General features: G+C 34.7%; 1 protein-coding gene across 11 annotated transcripts in view; it reads left to right on the top strand.

Annotated features, from left to right (window-relative positions):
• Positions 1–16,970, top strand: part of LRRC4C (leucine rich repeat containing 4C) — a 513,499-nt gene that overhangs the window by 203,555 nt on the left and 292,974 nt on the right. For all 11 annotated transcript variants that reach the window (XM_072039043.1, XM_072039047.1, XM_072039041.1 and 8 more), the window contains one exon: positions 15,800–15,889. The gene's annotated coding sequence lies outside the window, so the exon portion shown is untranslated. The remainder of the gene's footprint in view (positions 1–15,799; positions 15,890–16,970) is intronic.

Raw genomic sequence — 16,970 nt, 5'->3', positions numbered from 1 at the left:
TGAAATTGCAATATTGAATTTCAAAGTTCTAATGAGGTAACAGCATAGAATTATTAAACAGAAAATAATTTTGCCAAGTTTTAGGCTTTATAATGCTTTGTTGAGTTCTAGATTGGAGTCTTATGTGTTGATGTTATGTTGTTATGATGTTGCTGGAAGGAGTAAGAACACTTTTATCCTTTACTTGAACAGGATAGATTAATATATGCTATCACATTGGAAGGCTGGCTTTTTAGTTAAAGCCTCAAATCTGCAGATTCTATCAGTTTGGTGAACTGCTGTCCTTATTGCTCTTATCTTACTGCCCTTTTCAGTCTGTCCTTTTAGAGGTGCTATGACATTCTATGAACATCATTCTTTCTCTTCTTTTTTTTTTTTTTTTTTCTTCTTTTTAGTAAAAATGTCTTTACATTTCCAGTTCTTCATGTTATAGGGTAGTTCATGTCTCTGGAAAACATAAGCATGAAAAAAAACACAACAATTATGCATAAAGAAAGCATGTGTGCTAGCAAATTGGTATAAGCAGTCAAAAATACTATCAATGGTCATTTTTGTTTTTTCTTCTCACCTTTCATTTCCCATTGAAGAACATGGTAATATAAAACCTAAATTACCTTAATATAAATATACAGTGGCTTTAGAACATAACTTGATTTCTTTTTTTCCTTAGCACCATTTGTTAATCTATATGAGCAATACTGAGAAACGTATAATGACTGATGATTCTTTGTATGAATTCTTTTTTTTTTTTTTAAATAAAGGAAAGAAAGAATAGATTTTGTGATTAATGTGATATAATTCTAGATGGAGTGGATAATATTTGGGTCTTCCAATTTAACTTATACAAATAGTTATGGTGTTATAATTTTAGGTTTACTTCAATTACTGAAGAGTATTTTTTTCCCTCTGAGAGTCATTTTGATGTTATAGACTACTGTTTTTTCATAAATTTGATCTTTCATGCTTTTGTGATGTTTTTTTTTTTTTTTTTTTTTTTTTTCAAGTTTTCCTGTTTATTCTGTGTTTCAAGGTTGCTACAGCATATTGGGGAACATGACATGGTGTCACGTCACATGATAGAGTGCATCCTTTTAGATCCAGTGCTTTTAATTGCTGTGATTTCAGGGACTGGTCTTGATGGAGCAGTTCTTACAGATGATCACTGCCAGCCACCTGCTTCTATACTTTTCAGCAAATCTGATGATGATTTTAACAAAAAAGTATTCTGAGTATTTCAGCTGGCTGGTGCTTCCTTTTATATAGTCTTGGGTAGAAGTATTTAATTTAATTCCTGTCTTGCATTAAATTCATCTATTATAATGAGCTTTATAGTCACTCAAAAAGATATAATAGGAATCCAGCAACTCATTAAGTTTTCTTTCTTTCTTTCTTTTCTTTTCTTTTTTTTTTTTTTTTCCCCCCAAACATTTTTCTCTATTCGTAGATTCCCTTGACAGAACAATTTCGTACTGGAATACTAAGTGACATTCAAATAAAATTGAGTCAATTTTGTAAAATTTTGCTAGAAGGGTTGTATAAGTGTCAAAATGAAGTTTCTGAGAATTGTTCCAATTTTCTATTTTTCTTTTTTCCTCATTTAAATTTTATGAAATGCTTCTATGTCTTCAGAATCTTTTGTATTAAACAAATCATTGACATTCCTAATGCATTTGGGTGCCTTAAAAGAATCTTTCTTATGTTTTCTTTAACTTTAGAGGGCAGGGAATTACTGAGCATGGTGAATACTTACTAGAGTTGAGAATAAAGATATCCTACATCTGACTTGCATTTTAATCATTGGGTGCTGTGACACACCAAAGTATTTCACCTTTAAACAGTGTCTGTATGTAAATAAACTAACAAAAACAGTTTTTAAACAGAATTTATACATGATTTTCTGTTACTGTTTTTTAATTACGAATTCTGTATTTTTGGATGCTGTTTGTGTTCTGTTTTTAGTAGATTGATATTGTAAAGTTAGCTTAGAACCTACACATTTTAGTTGCATTATTCTGCTTTTTAAATTAGTTGTTTGCCTTCATTTAAGGAAGTTAGCTGGTACCTCTGTGCTTTCGGAGCACCTTCTACTGGAGTTCACTTCTCTCTTTCATCCCTGTGGCAGCACTGACTTGGTCAGAATTATACAGTTAGTTAGAATTTGTGTTAGTGTAATAACTCAAACTGTCTCAAAGCTGCATGGAAAAAATGACTGATACAGGAAATAAAAATGTGTGGTGTTTTTTTTTTTTTTTTTTTTTTTTTTCTTCCCAGAACTTCACTGTTGTAATTATGTGGAAGCTAGGGAAGATGCAGAGTGGAGCTGCTGAGCACCTTGTATCAAGTTAGAGAAAACCATTCAGTGCCACAGCTGTCATTTTCTAATAAATTTCCCTGCTGTTTGTTTAGAAGTGACTGTGTTCTAGAAACAGGTTATACACAGTGCTGTTATCTTTCACTGCTTCTTTCCTGAACTATTTTTTCTTCCGTATTCAGAAACACTCCTGCTTTTTGATTAGGAAAAATCTCTTGCTTCTGCTGTGTACTTTTGTGAGCTGTTCTTCCCCATCCTTTGAGGGTTTTAGAAAAAAAATATTAGTTATCTGTGGTAATTATAGGAAAATAAGTAGAAGGTTTTCCTTTATGTATTTGTTGTCTTGAATTGTATAGTTGGGACCTTATCTGTGGAGTGAAAAATATGGTTTCAGACAGTGCAGATTAAGTATTTAATGTGCATCCTGGATGTGACATAATCATTCTTCAGGATATAACAGATTGGACTGCTTTCAGTAGCTGCTGCTCTCTTTGTTGGATTAGACCTCTTTTGCGCAGTCTTTGACAAACTCCAGATTGCTTGGTTTTTCTCTTTTCTTTTTCGCTTTTAGTTTTTGTTGTCAGCAGTGGTCATCTGCTGTTATTTGCTGGGCCTGACTGCAAGCTCCAGGCCTCTGCCAGATGATCACCTCTGTGGTTCTCTGCATGCCAGGAGTGCTTGTGTCTTTTTTAATTCAAGACACTTTTTCTAAGCATCCCAATTTATCATCATCATGGAAGCACTTCCTCTCCTAGACCTTGTACTGATTTTTTTCTCTCTTTACACTTCTAGTTCTCAGCTTTTCTTGCATGAAAATTCTTCTTGTGGACTCCCTTAAAGATAGAGCACATTCCGAAACTCTCTGTAATGTACATATGTACAATGTGTGCTCTGTTCCTGTAATACTATATTCATTCTAAATCACGTGCCTTTTTGGTGGGATTTTTTCAAGTGGTATAGTTTTGACAGGAACCAAAGTGGTATAGTCAGAGCTATTTCTGTTTCAATTAATTGTCGCATTGGAAGGTATTTCACAGAGAGTTGGAGAATTGAAAATTCAGCTCTTTGGGGACTGTCAATTACCATCAGCAATGTAGCTGGCTAAGGAGATGTTAGTAGGGATATAAAATTAAGCTGAAAGTCTTTTTCCTGACCTTCAAACAGGTTAGTGTTACTTGCTTCCAGTAAGAATTGTTAATGTATTTTCATAGAAAAAAATTTAAAAAATGATAAATTAAGGCAGACTCAAGAAAAATCTTAGCAGTGGTAAAAGTTATTAGGTTGCAGGACACTGAGATTTCTCATAACTTTTATGTTCATCCCATCAGTGTACTAGTCAAGAGACAAGAAAATATACTCTTAGAGACAGTGTCGACCAGAGAGATAGTAGCACAGGAGCTGAATTAGCCTGTCTGCCTTGTATATAAATGTTCTAGCCTTTTGTAATGAATTAGTTGTTGCTGCACTGCTGAGGCCAGCAGCGCATGGTCATCTGGTATGTGGTGTTTCTCAATACTGGGAAAGTTAGGTCAGTTTGCAGGAGCAATAACCTCCACAGAATGCTATACAGCCCATCCATTTTGTAACTGACTGTGCTGCTTTGATTTCTTCTTAAGGAATCCCTCCCAAAATCAAACACTTCCATTTGCTGCTTCTCTTCTCATTTGTGTTGGATGAGAAGAGATTGGGGTGTTTGTGCTCCTTGGCGATTTTGTTTTGTCTGCCGAAGGAGTTTATTATGATGAATGAACTTGAAATCCTGGTAAGTACTCTGGTATAAAGATGCAGTTATTTTTAACATTTACCTAGAAAATTACATTTTATTATGACTGATGCATACTTATGATTCACTTATGATGGATTCTTCAGAATACTTCCTGGTTGTTTACTCAGAACAGCACATCGATTCAAGCTTTGAGAGTGGCCAGGTAAAGGTTCTTGAAAATAACATGCAAGAAATGTTGAAATGATGTAATCTTTCACAGAGTTCTTGGCTGTCTCCATTGCTCTTAATTAATAGAAATTAACTTCAGTCTTGAAACATGAGGTTTTAGGTCTTATTAAACTGACACTTGTCTCATTGTTCTTTTATAACTTCGTAAAGAGTTATTTCTATAAATGTCTGTTTTTTTTCTTAATATATTCTTAGTGTGAGAAGATACACTTTCAAAAAAAAAGTAAGTTTGCTTTTTTGTTGTTGTTGCCTTTTATTTCCTACCAAACTATGTACTGGCTGTATTCCCCTTGTTGTTGAGAACAGTGCTTCTTTCACAGTGTTTTATGCTCTCTATTGCTGAAATAAGTAAGGTGTCCAGTGGGAGGAAGCAAGTGTTGCTTTGTTCTCCTGATTGCTTCAGTGCTTAAATGCTGCTCAGTTTACGGTCCTTACCAGTTTGAGTAGGCATTTCTTCGCTTAGAGGCAATGCATGTAGAGATGCACATGAGAGATGACACTCAAATCATGCAAGTCCTTAGTACTGGTGTGCTGTTCTTTGCTTACAACCTCTGTGCCTCCAGCACTGAACTGATAGAAAATTGATCAGTTTTCTGTGTGGTTGTCTGAAATTTCAAAGTGTACCTTTTTAGAAAGGAGGTGGGTTTTTTGTTTGTTTGTTTGTTTTTTTTCTTCTGCTGTTTTCAGATATGAGTATGTACGTATAAAAGTTATGGTTTTGTGTCTTTGCAGTGATAACGGTTTTCCTTTGAAAGAAGTACATTTTATTATAAAGTAGTCTTGGTATAAATGCAATAATAATTGAGTGATGTAATCAACCAGATCAGATGACTACAACACTGTCTTTCAGCTTAAGATTTAGGGTAACAAGAGAACTTAGAACTTGAAAATTGTTGGAAGCATGATGTAGTTGTTGTACGATGTGTTTGCTATGGCTGAGTTAATTTTTGTTTTGTAGTACTTGTGGATACAGGAAACCACCAGTATGGGTCAGCAGTAAGTAGTGGTAAGGTTGGAGTCAAGCAGAGAGAAACTAAAAAAAGACCAGCCTTCTCAAACTAGAGCCTGCATAGCTGATGGTTTGATCTTGGTTGGGTTTGGAGCTATTTTCTGGCAAATGTTATCAGAACAGTTGGAGCAGGACTCTCAGCAACATCCCTCTGTGACTGGAGCTTAGTCACCCTCCTTACGACCAGACAGCACCAATATGCATATTTCTGGTTCTTCTCAGTATCAAAATCAGTGCCCATTGGTTTCCATGTAAGAGGAGATAAACACTTTTGTAATGAGCAGGAGATTAAGAAGAACTTATGGGTAGCTTTTAAAAGGTTAGCACAAAGGATGAGGTATGAAGTAAATGTGTTGGCATCCCCTATGTTGTATTCACGAGCTGGTCACTGCACCTTTGTAGCTCTGGTGTGTGTTTTAAGTCTTCGTGCTGCAGTACCTGAGCTTTGAGTCAGAAAACTCTATGTCAAGGTCTTGAAACTGGTTACCTCTACTCAGAGAATTTGAGCTTGTCTTAGAAGATCACAGTTTTCTCTTGTGTATTGCTACTGCCAGGAACACAGGTTAGTCACTATGGGGAAAAAAAAAAAGTTCCTAACAATACATAATTCATGCCCTTACAGTTTTGGCACTGAGAAATACTGGCGTACTGTAACCTTAAAACTACAGAGATTAAAACATTTGTCTATTTGACTACTTGTGCTACAACTATTGTATTGTAAGTGGTCTGACTTTCTGTTCTCATCATAACTGCTGTTATTGTAAGAAAGCAATATTCAAAACCACAATGCTTCAATGCCTGACTTCTGAGAAATGACAACTGTCACTAATTCTAGTCTCACCTTTTACTGGCAATTCCCATTCTTTTTACCAGCATTTCTCCATCCTGAACCCATTAGGCAGTATGAAGGAAAAGAAACACAGAATCTAGTATCTGTTGTAGAGATGCAATTAATTCCTAAAACTATTCTTATGGCTTTCCTCATCTTTCAGATTTTCTGCATTAAATGCAGTAGGCATAAGGTGACCAGACCTCTGTTTCACTCATTTATTTTTATTCCCTTTAATTGTCAGTACGTCAAACTGACAAATTTCCCAAGTTCATTTCTTCACCCCAAAAAAGAAAAATTAATCAACACTAATGATTACAAACAAGTCTTATATCAGTTTCTTTAATTTTAAAACAATTAACAAATAATTCCTGATCACTTTTATTTTTCTTTTTTCACTCTAGCAGCATTACTTGAGTCCTTACTTGAGTTGTTCTTCCATTTAATCATCATTATAATCCTGGAATTTGTATCTCATTTTCCTCTGTTTAAATAGGCTCATTTTATCTAGAAATTAAAGGTATTTTAAAAGCAATGTCGTTGAGAAAATTTTTCTCAGTTCCCTCAAAGGACAGAGGAAAACTGAGTATAAGTTAGAATCCTAGAGATTGATGTGAAATAGTTGCCTGGGTCTGTATCATTTCTATCACCTCAAGGTCTCAATTTGAGATAGATGCCACCTTGGAAGATTCACCCTTCATAATGATTTTCTCTCTCTGACCCTTACCTTGCTCAGCTGCATAAGTTATTCATCAAACTTCACGTGCTTTCTGTATCTGGAGAAGCTGACCTGTCACTCTATTACTCTAAATAAGAGTTAATAAATGTTGTCATAAAAATATATAAACAGAAAACACAGAAGCTTACCAGGATTTGTCTAAATTAGTCATGGAGAACAGGATCATTAAATTACTTTAACTTTTTAGAAAGTTAATAGTATACAGGGAAAAAAAGAGTGCATCTGTCACTAGACCTTGAAATAATTCATGTGTCCTGTAGTAGACTTCTCAAAATATGCCACAGATCAACATATATCAACATATACCAACAGATTTGAAAAACACAGAAGATTTTGCTCTATGTTCTGTCCTTTTGCTTTATGTTCTGTGAATTTGTATTTTTTTAATAAAGGAATGACCTAAGGGTAAAAAGATGTTACAACTTCTGGACGTCATTATTTTCTTCTTGGATGCTGAAAGACTGTACATGGGTTCATTAAAGTATATTATTAGTATCACAGTTTTGTATCTAAGTGTCAGTTTCAGTGACCAAACCATGCTTTTTTCTATTGTGGATTTTTTTTTTTTTATTATTTTTTTAAGATCTTATATTTTTCCAATTCTTTAATCAAAGAAAGCAAAGAAAAAAAGCAGAAAAGCCAATAGCTCATTAGCAGCATACTGATTTCTAATGTTTAAGGTTCAAGACCCTGCTATTGTTTGTTTCCAGATCCTGGGTACAAAAGTTTAAATTAGTAGGGATGGTGATTATTTGTCTGTGTGGTTTAGACCAGAAACTGAATCTTTAATATGACCAATTTTTCAAAATAAAAGTTTTCCTTGAATAAATGGTTATTCTTCTCAAAATTCAAAGGAATGGATCATCCAAATAACCATTAACTATATAATTATTAGCCTGGATTCTTCACTGAAATGTCTCTGAAATTGGTAACATGAGATCCTTATCTTTGACCATTACATTCTTTCTCCACATAGTAGAGAAACAGAGAGAAGTTTGTGGTATTTTGTCCTGCAAATGAAAATCAGGTGGAAGAAGCATGTGAATTTATTTATCCCTGTTTGTTGGTGATGTTAGCTTGGTCCCTGACACTAAAGTCTGTATTGAAGAGATTAATCGTAGTTTCTATACTAATATATTGTAAATCTTTGCAGAAAAAAAGTGCTTTCATTATTATTTGTTAATACTATCCAAACTAGTTTTGATTCTTTTTGAGGTTACAATTTTGTTGGATAATGATTTCCTAAAATCCAGCTATATTAAAACCTTTTTTCTCTTAATTCGCTGATCTTAAAATTCCATTAAAAACAGTCAGGAACATCTTGTAGAATCTGTTCTGTAATCAGTGTGAATATTGTTGTAGTTTTTGCTGTTCACTGAAGCTGTGCGGTATTTTTGTTGAGTCTTACTGTTTGCTCCATTGTTTTACAGGTTTGAAATTGCTGATAAGGGGTATTTTTATGCTATAACCTTTGAAAGTTACTTCCCTTGTACTAAAGTCCCTGAGAAAATGTAGCTTTACATGTAATTTGTATTCCTACAGCTATCTTAAGAGCTTGTAATGAGGATGGGAGAATGGACTGTTTATTCAGGATAAGATAATGACTCAGACAAGATAGTCTAAAATGGGAAGGACCATTATGCCAGGAGAGAAGAGTGGGAGGGCTTTTGACTGAATCAGAATTGCAGGTCTATAGGATGTGTAAAAAGAATGGTCAGAAATTGGGAACAAATCACAACTTGTCTTCTCCACAAATGAGCTGCATCCTGTAAATGTAAATACTCCCAGCCGGTATTCTGAAAGTGTTTAGCATAATGCTAGGTAATTCACTTTATGACCAGTAGGTCTCTCAGGTCTTTCATATAATGAAATCACTTCCCTTACTTTTTGACTAAATTCACCCCACATCTTCTGTCATAATTCTCATCTGATCTCTAGCCTTAAACAGCCTGCAGTTCACTTTCAGCTCACCTTCAGAGCTCTTTGCAATTCTTTGCAGGCACTTATACACAGCGGTATGAGTATAATTAAGTTAAATGGTTCCAAACATTGTACGATAGACCTATAATTGCTATTTGATAATTGATTTCTTGAATGTTATAGCCTTTTAGATACTGTTAGGAAAAGCATCTGTCTCAGGAACTACTAGGAATTTTTGAAAATAATCTGTAGTTTTTATCTTTGGGTTTAACAGAGATCACATAGTAGCCATCCCCATATCAGATCTGAAGAACACATCGATACGAGGCTTACTGCCTGAGGTTTGTCTCCTGGTTTTATTATAACTGACAGCACATTGTTACTTTATTGCAGTTCCTGCAGTCATTTCTTTTATTTTTAAAATACTCCTTCCGTCAGATTTGCATGAGTGACGTTGAGTTCCCATGGTATTGCCTGGGAAGTTGTCTGCTTTCCAGGTTGTCTGCTATTTTAACAGTGTAACTTCATGCAAGTATTTTTATACAAAGGGGGTGTAATAAATATTTGAAGGCCTAATGGAAAATAAACACTTTGCAGTATTCACGTAATTTTAAGAAATTGCCAATTATGTTTATATATATATATGTATATATAAAAGAGGCATTAACATCTTACATGTTAAGTACAAGACCATTCCAGAACTGAAATGTAAAATTTGTGTACTGTTTCCTTAGTTCTGTTTTAACTGATACAGTGAGGCTCTCCTTTCTACTTGCTTTTGAGAACTCAGAACTATTGCAACCAAACTTGCTATAGCTTCATTACATGCAGAGCTGCAAGTTCAGCCTGAAAGCATGTAAACCCTGTTTATACTTACGCTCTGACCTTATTCTTTCTGAGCTGCATGCAAGTATATTACCTATTAACCATCAGTGATCTCCAGAAGCTTGTATTTCTCCCTCACTAAATTGGAAGATGAGGTAACATGGCAAAGTTCATGAGGTTGACATAGAAAATGAAGTGCATGTTGCGTGTGTTAACCTGTCAGTTTTGATTGTTTCTTGTCAGGACACATTAAAGTCCATTGACATAAAATAACTCTCAGTTCAACCAGCATTCACAAACTCCTGGCCCATTTCTCTATGGCATTTTTTTCCCACAGTAACACAGATACACTGCCAGAAATGAAGTAGAATTTTGGTTTTGCCTTTCCTTTCTCTTCAGAGTTCTGGCCTTGGACTTTTTGAAATATAGGAAATATAGAAATTTTCAAAAGAGAATTGTAAAGCATTTGGTTAAAATAAGGAAAAGATTAACTAGAGCCTACATTATTTGCAGTATTCCCTAAGCATCCAGTGAGCCAGCTTGGTTCTTAATGGGAGAAAGCAGCCTCCTGGGTTCTGAAAATATTCTGCAGTCTTTCATGTTGATAAATGCTGAAAATAGGCTGATTAAACTAAAAATTATTTCTTGTCATGGCAGTACTTGGCATTGTTCAATGCATTTATTTTAGGAAGTGGAGAGGAGGAGGTTGTACTAGGAAAGAGTAAGTCTATCTAGTGGTGTTGAGAAGAAAAATTCCTAAGTCTTTCTAATTCATTTGTAAGAAATAGGGCAAGCGTTAAACCCCAAAGCATCACCACCTAATATTGTAACTGTGCCTGCAGTTGCAACACTTGTAATAATTTATCATCTCTCACAAGCTCTACAACACACTTGGAGCTTCAAGTGCTGCTCAGACCACTGCTTAAAGCAGTCTTCACTTAGTCTTCACTAACTGCTCCTTACACTGCAGTTGTAGAACATGCACAGCCAAACACGTAAGGAGATAAACTCAGCAATTGTAGGCACTGCTCTTCTCCAATGACTCTGTATTGAACCAGTGCCTTAGAAAAAGGACTTAAGTGTGCCATCTTCTCTTCTGGATGAAAAAAATCTGAGCTTTTACTAATTACGGTATCTATTATTTGACTTTTTTGCAGTAGAATTATTGACTAAAATGTTAGGTCTTATAGTTAATTCTGCTTCACTGTATAACTTCCAATATTTCTGTTTGAATAAAGCCAGAGCTACATTGAATTGTTTTGTACTGCTGTTGTGTTGGCTCTTCCTTGCTACTTTCTAAATTTCCAAAGGGATTTTGACTGAATAGGTGTCCATGCCACTCTCCTGTATTGGCATGCTAATGTTTTGAAGGCAAATAATTCAGTCTAAATGTAAGAGCAATGCTATATAAGATCCAGATAAGCTAATCTATTTTCCAGATGAAAATTGAACCTGAAGCAGTCCTTAATTGGCCCTTCTGTTTTCCCTGCACTGCAGAAATTAGGCACAATTCAGCTTTTTCTTTTTTAACAGCAGGGAATGCTCAGTGGTTATATCTTCTTTCTATTTTTGCTCATTATAAACATGGTTTGGCTCCCCTCTATGCTATTACTTTTTGCTCCTCTAAGTTAATTTACAGTGACTGACTAGCACTAAACACTTGCAATCCAGACTTACATTTCAAATTTTGTTGTGGGCTAATTGGTTGGCCTTGAGTCAACTCAGTTCTCCTACTGTTATTCAGGAAACTTCATTTACTTTGCATGGCAGTGCTATGGGTTGTCTTCATGGTAAAAATGAAATAACATCTATATATCAAAAAGAGTGTGGTAGAAAAGCAACATGGTAGCCTCAGTTCTTAAGAATCTGAACATCAAAAAGTAACTTTACTAAAAGCATATAGAAGTTGTAGCTGTGTATGGAAGCAATGTCTATGTCAGGATTAAATTGGAAAGGCTGGGGCAAAACGAGAATTATAACAAAAGTATTATAAGGCACTCTACATGATCGGTTTAGAAAAATAATGCAAAAAGATATGAAAAATATTTTAAGATGTTACTGTGGTAAATGATCAAATAACAAGTCATAGAGAAAACTGAAGTATTGAATAACCTTATTTCTATCAATCTTAAAAAGTGAATTACAAACTGATTTTCAACAGTTAATAGCAACGAAAATAAATACAAGCAAGAGCAGTGGAAAATGGGTTAACACAGTTGTACATAAGTTTTTTATCATATGTTTTGCCTCAGAAGTTAAGGAACTGGGAATTGTCAGTGTTGGAGCATTGAACTTGCAGGGTCTGGGGCTGGAAAAGGTCAGCATTGTAGGCTGTGGGTCATAGCAGTCTCTAAAGTAACTGTGTTTGCTGTGTTATACTGCTGCTGAAGAGGTTAAGTATGAAGAAAACAAACAAAACCACAAACAAAGGTAACAGAAATTATGTGTATGGCATTGGCAGTAATGTTTCCACTTGAATTAACAGTGAATGGAGCACTTTGTTTATGTCTGTGTACTCGAAAAGTTTTGACAAGTAATGGAAGGTCTGGGAGCAGGAGCAAAAATGAAGGTAAAATCTCCAGGTTGGAGCGGGCTGTTGCTCTGAGGGCTGTGATCAGGGGTTTTCATGCTTTTCATGCTCACTGCAGGTGAGACAAGAAGATAGTGGTTTTGTTTGCTGCTTTTAAAGACATTAGGAAAACAATTTTAAGAATAGGAGAAGAATGGCATAAGAATGTCATGGATGCTTTCTGCTGATAGTTTCTAAGACTAACCGGGGCAAAGGATCAGAAGCTTATCTAAAGATCCTTGAGTATGTTCTAGAAAATCAATTTATGTGCCACATAATGAGCTGAGATCTCCTGAAATCCTGTATTTCTAGGATATTAATAAAGACAAGTAAGTGGCATTGCTCTGGGGTATTGATAATGGATAAATCTTACATATTTTGCTAAATATGTAATTTATTTCATTCAGCTACAGTTTTTTGAGCAGAACTGAAGAGTGGTGTAGACATCACTATAACAGCTTTGACTAATGTTTGTGTAAAATATAATAGTACAATAACAGTACAAAAATAATGACAACAATAATGTGTCATTATGATTAAATGTCTGCTATTATTGTAATTATGAATGCCACTGTTAATTTGTAGCCCCAAACTTGCAGAAACGTTAATTAAAACTCAGTTGTCAGAAAAAATACTTGTACATAATAACCACAGAGGTTCCAGCTCCTTACATTTGGTAGTGATGGTTTTGGTCAGTGAGCCGTGAGGCAAAGTACTTCAAAGGGCTATGTTCTACTGCAGATTTCTTGTCTACAGCCATTACTTTCTGCCACTTCCCAGAACTATAATCTATGATGCTTCATACTGATTGCTTCTTAAATGTCAATAAACAGTTTTGTTTTGTTTTGTTTTGTTTTGTTTTCCCCAAAATTTTACATTTCTCTGGTTTTAATTTCAGTTCTTTTTTTTTAGTCTTTACAGTTGGTATTTTTTTTTCTAGTGATCTTTGCTTACATATACTATATATTAACAGTTCGTAGACGATTGTAACAGCTAGGTAGTACTTGATAATGATAGTACTGTGTGGTCACGTACATGTCAATGAGACAAAACTGAAGCATATCACTGAAGGTTGAGAGGCTGTATCAACACACTACCTTCTTAGATTATAATATATTTTTTTCTTGAATCTGTGGAGACATGTCCGTAACAGTCAGGAGAGGTGAGATATTTTGAAGGGAAGGTTACAGTTATCTAGTTTAGAAATTTAAAGATGATTTTACAGTGTTTTGCCTAATGTTTCTTTTCCCTGTGAACCTGTATATGACTTTTGAACAACAGCTAGAAATTATCAAACCAGGAAAGCTGTTAATGAGAATATTCCAAACTATTCCAAACAGAAAAATTAAACAGTATTTCTACTACAGTATTTTCTACTTTTCTTTTTTAATAGTTTTTATTTTTATTGCTTCATGCACTAGGTTTTACCTGCCATCTCATCACCTATAAAATGTGTATTTCTATATTTCTATAGGAGTAAGGAAGGGAAGAAGAGGCAATTTGCTTAGGCAAATTCTGGAAGGAGACTGTTCATTCAAGGGATTTGGTTCTCCTTTCAGTAGGCAAGAGATTCTGCAATATTAACAGTTGCTTCCAGAGGATGAGTTTTAACATGTGATTACCAGAAACATCAGAGAGAAATAGGAGGTGTTTCTACATTTTTCTTCTTTTATTTTTTTATTTTTTAAATAGAAGATGACTTCCAGCAAGGCTGCAGCTTTCAGGCAAGCAATCCTATTCCTTTTTGCCAGCACAGACTGGCCATCCTTAGTGACTTTCTTTTCACATAGGAGGTGTATTAAAGAGTTCCACCACAATACATTAGCTTTATAATGTGCTTCACAGGTATGTGCCATTGCTTCCAAATCTGAGCTTTGTCATCATGCTGAATTCTTGTCCTCAGCACACAATTGGAATAGAGTACAAATTAGCCCTTTTTAATTGGTTAAGTAATAAGAGTCACTGAACACCTTCTGAGAGGAGCAAATGGTTCTCCAGGTAGCTGGCAGGACTGAACTATCAGAGAAAAATAATGTGCAATACTCTATTACCAGCCTGTAAAGGCAATCCTTTGTTTTATACCTTTTTAAGCTTGTGACATTTGATGTCATATACTTAACTCCAGAATTCATGAAAGGTGAGATTTATTAAAACTTCAGATTACTGATGTGTGCCTAAAACTTGAAAATTACCAGAACAAGGTAATTATTTTAGTGTGTTTCCAGTCCCTTAAGTTACACTGTTGCATTTCTATATTGGTGTATTTAATGTTGTAAGCCAAGCTGAATTTGGCCATGTGTGCTTAAAGTCAGTCTGCCTTTCTTTATGGCTAGATAAATACCATATGTCAGAATCGCTGTTCCATGAAGGGCTGACAAAACTGGAGAGCTGGATCTTGGTACCTGCATTCATTGCACAAGCACCTGCGTGCCATCACTCCTTTCCTTGTAAATAGTTGATGAGGTTCTAGCCATGAAGCAGGTTTGCTATACAATCTAACAGAATCTCTGCAGATCAGCCTTAGTAGTGTTCTGTTACTACACTAGTGTAATGTTTTCTTTCAGACCTGGCAGGGTTAAAATTAATAAAAAATTCTAAGTCAAATTTTCTCAGCATTTAGTATCCTCATCTGTAGAATGGCTGAGGATGGGGGTCACAAAGAGTAATTTAAACCAAACTACACACACAAGAATATCATCATAAAGTTTAAACGAGTTATTCAGGAATCTGCAGGAATAAGGTCTCAATAATAATAATAATAGAAATTCTCTGTTGACAGCAAGGAATATGCTACAACACTGACTAGAAATCTTACCATATTTTGATAGCAAGAGAGGAAACTCATTGACTATCCAAACTAGAGGATATTTGTTTACAAGTACAGGAAGCAAAAATGTTTTAAATTAGTCTTTTTTCCTCCTAGAGAAAATGGTAGAACTCACTCAAGCTTCTGTCAGAGCAGAAAGAATGTACTGGATCTCATAAACTTACATATATATAAGTTTATATATATAAGTATAGCTTGCTATAGAGATTCTTTTTTCTCTTACAGTCTACTCTGCAGTTAAACTGATTTCACTGTTAGAGTCTATTATTCAGCCTGTTTCTTTTCTTCATGTGTTCCTATTAATAAATATTGAAAAGGGATAATGGGCAGTATTCTGGAATATCATCTAGAGGATTTCTTTCAAATCCTTGTGCCATTAATAATCAAGGGATTTATTTATTTATTTATTTAATAAGAAAAATGCATGTTTGTTTGTTTGTTTAAGCCAAGATGCCAATATTCTACTTTCTTGTGCTTGTGAAAGGTCTTCTTTGTTGAAACTGGGAATGCGTACTTCCTGAAAAGCACAAACTTTCTTGTTGGCAGAACAACAACAAAAAAAAAAACAGAAAAAATAAATTTCCTGCAGCTCAAGTAACTTTTCACCTATATATGAAATGTATTCTTGACTCTCATAAAATATTAATAATGCATTTGCATTCACAAATAAAGACTTATGAAGTTTTTAAAATGAAATTGTAATATGTACTTGTAATTTCCCAGCTGAGACCTTATTTTCATATGTTGCTTTACAGTGCATGACTACTGAAAAAAAAACTATTAAAAAACATTTAACCTCCTGTTTTGTCTTTCCAGAAATGAATTTCTTTATTGCAAGAAACCATGATTATTTATTGAATTGGAAAGCAAGCAGGCTGATGCTCCATTGAATACTGTGAACAACATGTAAGTATAGTACATTTACTGTAATGCTGATTAAAATTTCAGTTTATCTAGTGATTATGATTCAGTTTTAACAAAGAAACTGTTGGTTGGAGATTCTTAATTTATTTTTATCATAGCAGCAAATAAGGTAATATGACAGATCATGTCTGAGGTCATACTTTTCTGAAGGTGTTTTTGTCCCTTTGTTTTATTCTGCACATTAATCTCCATCAGGCTCTGCTATGCATTCGTAACCTTTGCTCAGAAAAATCCATGGCAACACAAATCAGGATTAATAGTAATTGATAAGTAAAGCTCATAAAAAAAAAAAAAAAAAAGAAGAAGAAGAAGAAAGCTGATGATGCATGGCCTACCTTGTCAGCAGAATGACGTGACACTAGATAAACCTCTATCTTTGTTACCTTTCCCCAAAATAGCAGTAGTATGTCCTTTTGTAGGAACTTGAAAAACAAGACTATTCAATGGCAGACAAAGACATAAATTCTGATTAAATTCATAGTAATGTGTAGTAACATTAATTACCTTCTCAGACTTAATGCACTAGTACCGAAGGGAAAGAGAAAAAGGCTATTTATTCCTTCTCACCATGATGTGCACATAGCATTGTTTTGTCTGGTAACAATATTGTTTCTGATTTAGCTAAGGGGATGACAATTTTTAATTTTAATCTGCTTGTTTAATTTCATTGCATGTCTTGCCTGATTAAGGTCCACTAAATAATCCTTTAGTTCTTGAGATGGATGTCGCTTTAATCGCTGTCTCATTTGACTTTAGAAAGGCTAATTGATTCAACTGAGTTTATGGTTTTGTTTGTCTCCTCTGCCCACAAACATTTGTGGGGATGATTTTATTGTCTCCAGTATTTGAGGTCTGTATATCTGTCATTCAAATAGCTGTGCAGTCATGCAAAAGCAGGATTTTAAGCATTTTATTACTCAGTATTTTCAGCATATGATTCCTGGACTGCAGCTTTCCTAGAAGTTGCAGCAAGAGTAGAAATGATATCAGCTGAGATGGTGTCATATATATTGACGAACAAACCTCGCCTTTAGGCTTTTACCGTACAGCCAGGCAGCTTGCC

The sequence above is a fragment of the Anas platyrhynchos genome, chromosome 5 (assembly GCF_047663525.1).
Source record: "Anas platyrhynchos isolate ZD024472 breed Pekin duck chromosome 5, IASCAAS_PekinDuck_T2T, whole genome shotgun sequence".
NCBI lineage: Eukaryota > Metazoa > Chordata > Aves > Anseriformes > Anatidae > Anas > Anas platyrhynchos.
This window is presented reverse-complemented; position numbering and strand designations above follow the sequence as displayed.